At 43.6% G+C, this 10,108-nt stretch overlaps 1 pseudogene; it reads left to right on the forward strand.

Annotated features, from left to right (window-relative positions):
* The first annotated feature begins 263 nt into the window (after positions 1–263).
* LOC118636598 lies at positions 264–2,312 on the forward strand (annotated as a pseudogene).
* The last annotated feature ends 7,796 nt before the right edge of the window (positions 2,313–10,108 follow it).

A 10,108-nucleotide genomic window follows, 5' to 3' on the forward strand; every position in this document is an offset into this window, starting at 1 on the left:
CCCCCTGCCCCCCAAAAATGTTAAATCCTAACCCCCAAGATGATGGTGTTAGGAGGCCGGACTTTTGAGAGGTGATAAGGTCATGAAGGTGAACCTTTATGAACGGGATTAGTGCACTAATGAAAGAGGTCCAAGAAAGCTCCCTTGCCACTTCCCCCAAGTGAGGGCACAGGGAGACGACAGCTATCTAGGAACCAGGAAGTCAGCCCTCACTAGACACTGAATCTGTCAGCATTATGATCCTGGACTTCCCAGAATTCAGAATGGCGAGTAATAAAATTTTCTGCTCTTTACAAGCCACCTAGTTTATGATATAGCAAGTGTAACAGCCCAAATGGGCCAAGAGAGACACTTATTGAGGGAAGACCCTGTGGACACAGGGAGGAGGCAGCCTTCTGCAAATCAAGGAGAGAGGTCTCAAAAGACACCAACAATGCCCACACTTTGATCTTGAACTTCCAGCCTCCAGAACTATGAGAAAATAAATTTCTGTTGTTTAAGTCCCCTAGTCTGTGGTATTTTGTTATGGCAGCTCTAGAAAACTAATGCACATATTTGTGTCAATTTTTGAGGACCCCAAATACCTCAAAACAGCAATAATTATGGAGCAAGTTAGAAAGAAAGGTGCATGTCAGGGTGGGCAGGAGGGTGGACAAGAGTCTGTGCCTCAAGATCTGAGCTTAGGATAATAAAGCAAGGAGACACTGATTTAAAAAAACAAAAAAACCAAAAACTAGAACTTAATTTGCCCTCTTTGGATTGGGGACTAGAGAAGGGCACCCTGTTCCTTCTGCCTTTATTTTCATGTGAGTGTAAGTAGGTTAGGGCTCACTAACCATGAGGAGTCTCAGACTTGCTGACCCAGAACATCTGACCCAGCTCCTGTCAAAGGTCTTCCCAACACAAAAAAGGTGAGAAATACTTCAAAAACAATAGTGATTGATAAAGTTAAATCCTGACTTGTGGATGAAGGTGTAGGAAGGGGCTGCCTGTTCATGTACTGGAAGCCAGGCCCTGCTTGGGTCTCCCTGGGTCTGAGGCAGGCATTCAGATTTTGGGATTCTGCCAACTCCTGCCCTCAAAAAAAATCTAAGGCCATTCCCGATCTTTTAACTGACTAGGATCCAAGCTAGGATAACATTTTGCATTCTGGTCATCTGACCCTTTTCTGCTTTTTAAAAAAATATATCTTGCCCTGGCCGGTTTGGCTCAGCGGTTGGAGCGTCAGCCTGCGGTACGGAGAAACCTGGGTTCGGTTCCCGCTAAGGGCACGTACCTCGGTTGCAGTTTGTCCCCGGCCCTGGGTGGTCGTGCGGGTGGCAGCCACTCGATGTGTCCCTTCACATCGATGTTTCTCTCTCTCTCTCCCTCCCGCTCTATCTGAACAAAAAATGGAAAAATGTCCTCGGGTGAGGATAAAAAAAAAAAAAAGCCCTGGCCAGTTTGGCTCAGCGGTTAGAGCATCGGCCTGCGGTCCGGAGAGACCCGGGTTCGATTCCCGCTAAGGGCATGTACCTCGGTTGCAGTTTGTCCCCAGCCCTGGTTGGTCGTGCGGTTGGCAGCCACTCGATGTGTCCCTTTCACATCGATGTTTCTCTCTCTCTCTCCTCCTCCTCTCCCTCCCACTCTATCTGTGCAAAAAATGGAAAAAAAAAAAAATGTCCTCGGGTGAGGATAAAAAAATATATATATATATATATGTGTATATATATATATGTATATATATATATATATCTTTAGAGAGAAGGTTTCCGCCAGGCGGGGAAGCCATGGTGGTGCTGGTGGGTCCGCCACGGCGTATGGCCCAGGAGTCCTCCAGAACTGGTGGGAGCGACTGCAGGGAACTTCTGAAGAACCAGCCAGGCTTTCCCAGCACTCCGTGGGAACCCGGGCTAGTGGCCCAAGGTCCAGCTATATTAACAGAATCAGCAAATGATACTAATGGAAGTAAGGAGATTTCCAGCCCTTTGGATAGTATCTTTTGGATGGCAGTGCCCCAAAACAGACGCAGCATTGAAGTTAACCTGCGTAGGGGAAGAAATCCTCAGAAGCTTATTAAAGTTTAGAACAACTTAGATGTTTGTCCTGACTGTGGTCACCTGAAACAGAAACATCCGCTGTGGCTATTTCTATGAGAATGTGTGCAAGGACACTGCAGAAATCAGAAGACAGGGAAACAAAAAGGGGGTCCTTTTAAGGCTCCTACTGTAGAGACTATGTGCTGGACATGAGAGAGACCATCTGAACAAGATCAAGGCAAGAGGATCATTGACCAGGACAGGAAGCGACCATCTTGGTTCACCCAGAATTGACACCAGAGATGTTTAAAGAGGGTAACTTAACATAAATCATTTCTCCTGGAAAAGAGAAAGATTTTTGTTTTTAATGTTTTGTGTCTTTTTAAAAATCTTCAATATAGCTTAAAATAGTTTTGTATGGATAATTTGAAGACTATATCAGCAATAAAGTCTGTGCATGTTTGTTTAACAAGTATATATATATGTATATATATAACTTTTTTTAAAATTGATTTAGAGAGAGTAAGGGTTTAGGGAGACAGATATAGAAACATCTATGAGAGGTAAACATGAATTGGCTGCCTCTTGCACCCCCCTACCAGGGATTGAGCTCACAACCTGGCACGCGCCTTGACTGCAATCAAACCAGCGACCTCTGGGTGCATGGAACATGCTCAGCCAGCTGAGCCACATCCTCTTCAGCAGCTCAGGCCTGCCGCAGCCGGCACTGGCTCACGAATTCCAGTTTGGGATGTGTTTCTGAGCAAGAGACTTCTGATGCCTTAACTAAGTCCCATGAGTGGTTAGCGCCTTCCGTCCTGCCCGACAGCTCTAACTTCGCTTCATAATCGAGAACTTCCGACTTGCTTGGGTGCTGACTTTTAACAAAAAGCCAGCCAGATATTTCTCCAGCAAAATATGCTTATTTGGGAACAACAAAGAGTTGCAATTCAGAGCACGTGGACTAATGCGAATCCCACCCAAATCCAGAAACAGAGGAGAGGAAGGTTCTTTTGTGGACTTGGGAGGGGCTGTTGTTTATAAAGGAAGAGTCCATTGGAGGAAACTGGAAGCTCAAGGATAGTGGCTCCTCATTGGCTGAGTCATGGTGATCTCCCATTGGCTGAGCTGTCACTGGGCAAGGAGGAATCTTTTCTTCCTCCCCATACAGAATGGTGTCACTTCCTGTGGAGATGTAGGTGCCTCTCTTCCTGTTGGGTCTCTTCCTGCTGAGCTCAGAGGTGTGTGCTGAGTGACATGTGCATGAGAGCTCTCTCTCTCTTCTAGCTCCCAATTATGAGATTTCTGTTTATTAAGGTTCACAGGGTCCAACCACAGCATTGTTCCCAGCTGCAAGCATGGCACTGGCATTGCTTCAGTCTGAGAGGTTTAATTGAAAACATACAGGATCACCTAAAAATAGCACAGTAATTGCCACTCCAACATCAAGGAACTGCAAATCTACTCCCCCGCTCCACCTGTCCTGGGATTGGGACCTCTCCTCCTGGCCTTGTGGGCTGGCTGCATCCAGGGTGGATCCTCCTAAGGGTTAGGAATGAGGCTGTGGGCAATCCTGGCCTTTTCGTGCACAGCAGGAGCCCCTGTGGTATATATTTCCAGGATGGGGGGCGGGTATTCCTCTGGTCATAGAGCAATTTCTTCAGAGATGATACAATGATCTGTCACCCATAACTGTCCTCCCTCCCTTCCCCCATCACTGACTGACTTCTCGGCCCCTGTGCAGTGCCAGGCTCTGTGCTGGGAGGACATGCTGAAATATGGTGAGCGGCCAGGACCTCATGCTTGTGGGCTGTAAATTTAGCCTTTAATTGAAAAAAAAAAAATAGTTTTTTTATTGTGAAACATGCATTCTGTAGCATATAACATAATCTCTATTGACAAGTAGTACAGTACGTTAAAAACAAAAAACAAAAAACTTGAGCTCGGGTACTAGACCACCTAGTTGAAATGCTGGCCCAGCCAATTAGAAGCTGTGTGAGCTTAGGCCCTTTCCTTAAATTCTCTGGTCTGGTCACTAGTTTCCTTGTTTGTAAAATGGGATTGATAATGTTTGTACCCTAAAAATTGTTATAAGGGTTATGCCCTGGCCAGGTGGCTCAGTTGGTTGGAGTGTTGTTGCGTACACCAGAAAGGTTTCGAGTTCAATTCCCAGTCAGGGCACATACCTAGGTTGTGGGTTTGATCCCTGGTTGGGTGTATAGGAGGCAACTGATCAATGTTCCTCTCTCTCTCTCCCTTCCCTTAAAATCAATAAAACATATTCTTGAGTGAGGATTTAAAAAAATAAAAAACAAAACTGCAGTTAAAAAATAAAATTGTATAATCTATGAATATTTTACCACAATAAAAATTATTATTTATTGAATGCTTCCTATATACCCAGCACTGTTTTAAGTGCTTTCCTTGTTTAAAATTCATGTAACTCTCATAACAATCTTTTCTTAAATCCTCACCTGAGAATATTTTTCCATTTACCTTCAGACTGAGTGGGAGCCAGGAGAGAAACATTGATGTGAGAGAGACACATTGATTGGTTGCCTCTGGCATGACCCCGACTAGGGCAGGGGACAGAACTGCAAGCTGTGGTTTTATTTTTTATTTATTTAATTTTAAATATATATTTTAAATTTATTGATTTGAGAGAGATTTGTTGTGCCACTTATTTATGCATTCATTGGTTGATTCTTGTATGTGCTCTGACTGGGATTGAACCTGCAACTTTGGCATATTGGGATGATGCTCTAACCAACTGAGCTATCTGGCCAGAGCAAAATTTTACAATTTTAAACATTTAAGTGTACAGTTCAGCAGCGTTAAGTGCATTCACATTGTTGTGCAACTATACTCACCGTTCACCTCTAGAACTTTTTCAATTTCTCAAACTGAAACTCCTGTTAAGCAATAACTCCCCATCATCCTCTTCTCCCAGCTTCAAGCAACCACCATTCTATGAATTTGACTAGTCTAGGTTCCTCATAGGCGTGGAATCATAGAATATGTTTCCTTTTGTAATGGACCCATTTTAGCATAATGTCCTCAAGGCTCACCCATGTTGTAGCATGCGTCAGAATTTCCTTCCTTTTTAAGGCTGAATAATATTCTATTGCACATATATATCATGTTTTATTTATTCATTCATCTGTCAGTGGACATTTGAATTGTTCCCACGTTTCGGCCATTGTAAATAATGCTGCTCTGCACACGAATGTACAGATATCTGTTCAAGTTTCTGTTTTCACTTCTTTGGGGTATACACACAGAAGTGAGATTGCTGGATCAAATGATAATTCTGTGTTTAATTTTTGAGGACCCATCATATTGTTTTTCACAGCAGTTGCACCATCATTCTCATGGCTTTAAACACTACCTACAAGCTGATGAATTCCAGCTTTATACCTATAGCTTTATACCCTGTCTGAGCTGTGTATAGGGATATACAATTGCCTACTTGGTCTTGTCAATTAGATGTTTCACAGGCTGTATGAGATGAAACGTGTCCCATAGTGAATCGTTTACTCACCCCTACTTCTCTCCGTTTTTGGTAAGTGGCACTAAGCACCTAGTTGCTCAAGCTGGAAAACTTCAAGCAGGGTCAGCTACATCATTTGCCAGGCCCAGGGCAAAGCGACAATGTGGAGCCCCAGCCAGGATCAGGGAAGGCTGTGCCCCCTTCCCACAGGTCTACTGCCCCAACTCAGAGGACAGGCTACCGGAAAGGACTGTGGCCTCTGTGCTGGGATGTGCTCAGTACCTGGATCCTGGGTGGCTGAGGGCCCCTCACTGAGGTCACTGCCAGCTCCAGGTGGGGACAGCTGTTGCACTGGTCACAAGTCCATGAAGCTGGCCCCACCTTCAGCTAGTCCTTGATTTCTCTCTTTCACTCCTCTTTCACATTCACTTTGTCAGTGAGATGTGAGTTCTACTTCTGAGATAATCTCAGCCCTTTACTTCTCCGTCTCCACTGCCTCCACCCACATCAAGCCCCCATCACCTCTCTCTACTATAAAAGCCACCACCTGGTCCCTTTCACACACACTTACCTCCTCCCACCACATGCCACACAAAAGCCAGAGCATTTGTTTCCAAAACGAAATCAGTTCACTCTTAGTATCCAGTTTGAAGACATTCCTAACCACAATGAGGATAAGATGCCAGCTCTCTGATGTGGCCTCAAGGTGTGTACCACGGCCTGCTTCCCTGACATGCTTCTCAACCCTGCCCTCTGTTCTGTTCTCCGGGTGTGGTGTCCTGCTTTCTCACTGTGAAGATGCCAAGCCTGTGATGGCATCAGGGCAGGGTTTTTCAACCTGGGTACCATTGACATTTTGGACCATTCTTTGTTAAGGGTTTGTCCTGTGCACTGTAGGATGTTTAGCAGCATCCCTGGCCACTCCCATTAGATGCTGGTAGCACCACCCTGCACCACCACATGTGATCACTACAATGTCTGCAGACATTGCCAAATGTTCGCTGGGGCAACCCCTCCCTATTCTTCAGAACACTTCCTTGGAACCTGAGGGCACTGGTCCTGCCCTCTGGTAGATTGTTGCCCACCACCTTCCTATTTCTAGCACTTTCTTGTCTTTCAAAGGTATCCATTTGAATGTCACCTTCTTAAAGAGGCTTTCCCTGACCAACCAATATAATGTAGCCACTCAGTCATAGTCTTGTCTATTTTAATTCACTGTATAAACACCCACCAGTCTCTGACCTCTCTTTTGTTTAATTATTTATTTGTTTATTTTACCCCCCCCCCCAGGATGCAAATAATTTCCATAATTTTGTTGAATACGGTATTCCTAACACCTACAATGGAACCTGGCTCATAGTAGGTGCTCAGCACATATTTGGTGAATGAATGAATTCACAACACTTTGAACCCTGAATCTTGTTTGTGTCCTTATTAGGCCATTTCATTGATCTCTAGTTTTCTTCCTCTTCTTTCCTTTTTCTAGCTTCCACTTTCTCCATTTCTGCTCCTTTTGTCCTTTTTCACTCTCTTCACCATTCCACAAGTGGTATTTCTCTACATTAATTTGATTTAACATCTTTCATAACAGAAACACGGACTAGACCAACATGACACAGATAAAGTCTTGGCGACCTGGAACCTGAGTAGCAGGATCTGACGGTCTGGGCTCTTTGCACTTACAGATCAGCAGAGTCTCCCGGGACAGCGCGTGCCAGGATTGACAGGAACCAGAGAAGACAGCCCTGGTGGGAGTCCAGGAGGGCCTCTCACTCTGTCTCTTGTCTTCCTTGACCCTGAGGGTTGGCGGCATTCTTCTCTCCTCTGCCTCTCAGTTCATCTGCTGAACTATTGCTGCCATCAGCACCTCCCCAGGCATTAGTGAAGAACAGGAAGATAGAAGGTCTTTAACCCAAACCCTAACCACTGGGGAGAGGATTCCTTGGTTCACTCGGGGAGGCACTCTGTGGGTGATGAGGATACAACAGAGGACAAAACAGAAAAAAAATCGCTGTTATGGAACTTACATTCTATGGCACTCCACTGACTGTATGTTTATGACTAAGCACCTATCAAGAACCAGGCCCTAACCTGTACCAAGTATACAACAGTGAGCAAAACACACATAGGATTACACATGTTGACAAATTAATTAATTCATTTAGGCAATAGTCTAGATTGCTATGTGAACATTACTGGGCAGTGGCAGGGGCTTGATCTGGTTTGAGGGACTGGGGAAATTTAAAAAAAAATTTTTTTTCTTTATTGATTTTAGAGAGAGAGGAAGGGAGAGGAAGAGAGAGCGATAGAAACATCGACAAGAGAAAACATAGACTGGCCGCCTCCTGCATGCCCCCCACTGGGGATTGGGCCCACAACCTGGGCATGTGCCCTGACTAGGAATCGAACCGGCGACTTGTTGATGCATGGTTCGACACTCAACCACTGAGCCACACTGGCTAGAAGAGGGGAAATTTTTTAAAATGTGAATTATATGAACTTTAGTTTTTAGAACAGTTTTAGATTTACAGAGAAATTGTAAAGATAGTACAAAGAGTTCCCCCAAACCCCACAGCTACTTTCCCCTATTAGTAACATCTGTCGCAAGCAATGAAGTAATATTGATACATTATTATTAAATAAAGTCATACTTTATTCAGATTTCCTTAGTTTGTACCGAATGTTCCTTTTTTGTTTCAGGATCCCATGGAGTAGTTATCTCCCTAAGCCTCTAGGCGGTGAAACTTTCCTTGTTTCAGTGACCTTGATGGTTTTGAGGAGTACCAGTGAGGTGTGTTGTAGGCTGTGCCTCTGCTAGGATCTTCCTTATGATTAGACTGAGGTTATGGTTTCTGGGAGGAAGACCACAGACATAAAGTGCCATTTTCATCACATTGTATCAAGGTACATACACACGAGCACATGACTTGTCATTGTTGATGTCAACCTTGATCAGCTGGGTGACGTAGTTTTTGTCAGGTTTCTCCAGGGTAAACGTACTCTCCTCTCCCTTTCCATACCACATTTAGGGTGTGTGTTAAGCTTCACCTCCTTGATAGTGTAGGTTTTTTTTAAAAAAAGCTTTATTGAATTATAATTTACATACCACAAAATTCACTTGTTTTAAGTTTGATGAATTTAGTAAATCTACACACTTGTGCCTAAGGAAACTGGTGATTGAGCTGACCCAAAGGATGAAGAGGATTTAAGTAAGCAAATAAAGGAAAAGACTGTTCTAGGCAGAGGTAACTGCATGTACAAGACCCTAAAGGAAGTGTGGTGCATTCAGGGAACCAGGGTTAATCCTGAATCACCTAGAAAAGGATGAATATGTCACCATTTTTCATTTAATATGCTTCATAAATATTTTCTTCAAAACATTTTAAAGCTGCCCTGACCGGTGTGGATCAGTTGGTTGAGCATTGTCCCGTGCACCGAGAGGTCTCTGGTTCAATTCCCAGTCGGGGCACATGCCCAGGTGGCAGGCTCGATCCCCAATGGGAGTCGTTCAGGAGGCAGCTGATCAATGTTTCTCTCTCATTGATGTTTCTCGCCCTCTCTCTCTCTCAAATCAATAAAAACATATTTAAAAAAAATTACAGTAAAATATATATATTTTTAAAACAGAAACATTTTAAAGCCAAAAGCATTTTATTAACTAAGTGTAAAAACCCCAGTTCTGTGAAACACTGGGATGTCTAGAACAACTCAGTCCCTGATGGTTTGTCCAAGGTTTTCCTATAACAGTAAGTAAATATTAAGATAGTAAAATACAGAATGCTCTCTGACGGGGAATAAAATTGAAAAAAAATTTCCACTTTTCTCAGGTCTTCTTTAAACAAGAATGTAAAGTACATGTGCTGTTTCCTTTCTGAGAAGTTCTTGATTTATTTCCTTTTGGAATAAGCACACCATATCAAAGTGAGAGTGAAAAGGTAATTCAGAGGTAGAAGAAGGGAAAGGAACTGTACTTAGAAATATGTCCTCAGACAAACTTAGAGTCTGAAAAAATCCAGTTAGCATTTCCATGTGTGAAGTACCCAGGAGGCTCTCTCAGCACTTCTGTGGGACATTGAAAATCCCAGGCATGTATTTGTACCATATTAGTTAGGTTAGGCAGGGCCATGGTGCAGTGACAAAGAAACCCCATATTCTCGATACCTTAATATAATGGTCATTGTCTGGCATGAGACAAGTTGCTCTCCTTGGTGGCTCTCCTCCAATAGTTCTTTCAGGGGCTGAGGCTCCATCCACTTTGCAATGGTTTCATCTTAGTCATGTGGCCTCAAAAATTTGCCATAAAAGAGGAAGAGAAAGTGTGGATGATGACAGGAATTTTATGGCCAGGTCTGGAAGGGGTGTCCAAATCACTTCTGTCCAAATCTCTTTGATCAGAGCCCAGTTACGTTAGCCCAACCTAAGAGCAAGGGAGGCTGGGAAATGTAATCTTCCTGCAGATGCAGGAGGAAGAAAATGGCATTTGGTGAACATATAGTATTGTCTTTGCCACAAGCTCTTAATTTTTTTTATTTGATGCTTTTCAAATTATAAAATAATACATGCTGGTTGTAACAAGTGAAATGGGCGTATAAAGGTGAAA

The sequence above is a fragment of the Molossus molossus genome, unplaced genomic scaffold, assembly GCF_014108415.1.
Source record: "Molossus molossus isolate mMolMol1 unplaced genomic scaffold, mMolMol1.p scaffold_m16_p_1, whole genome shotgun sequence".
NCBI lineage: Eukaryota > Metazoa > Chordata > Mammalia > Chiroptera > Molossidae > Molossus > Molossus molossus.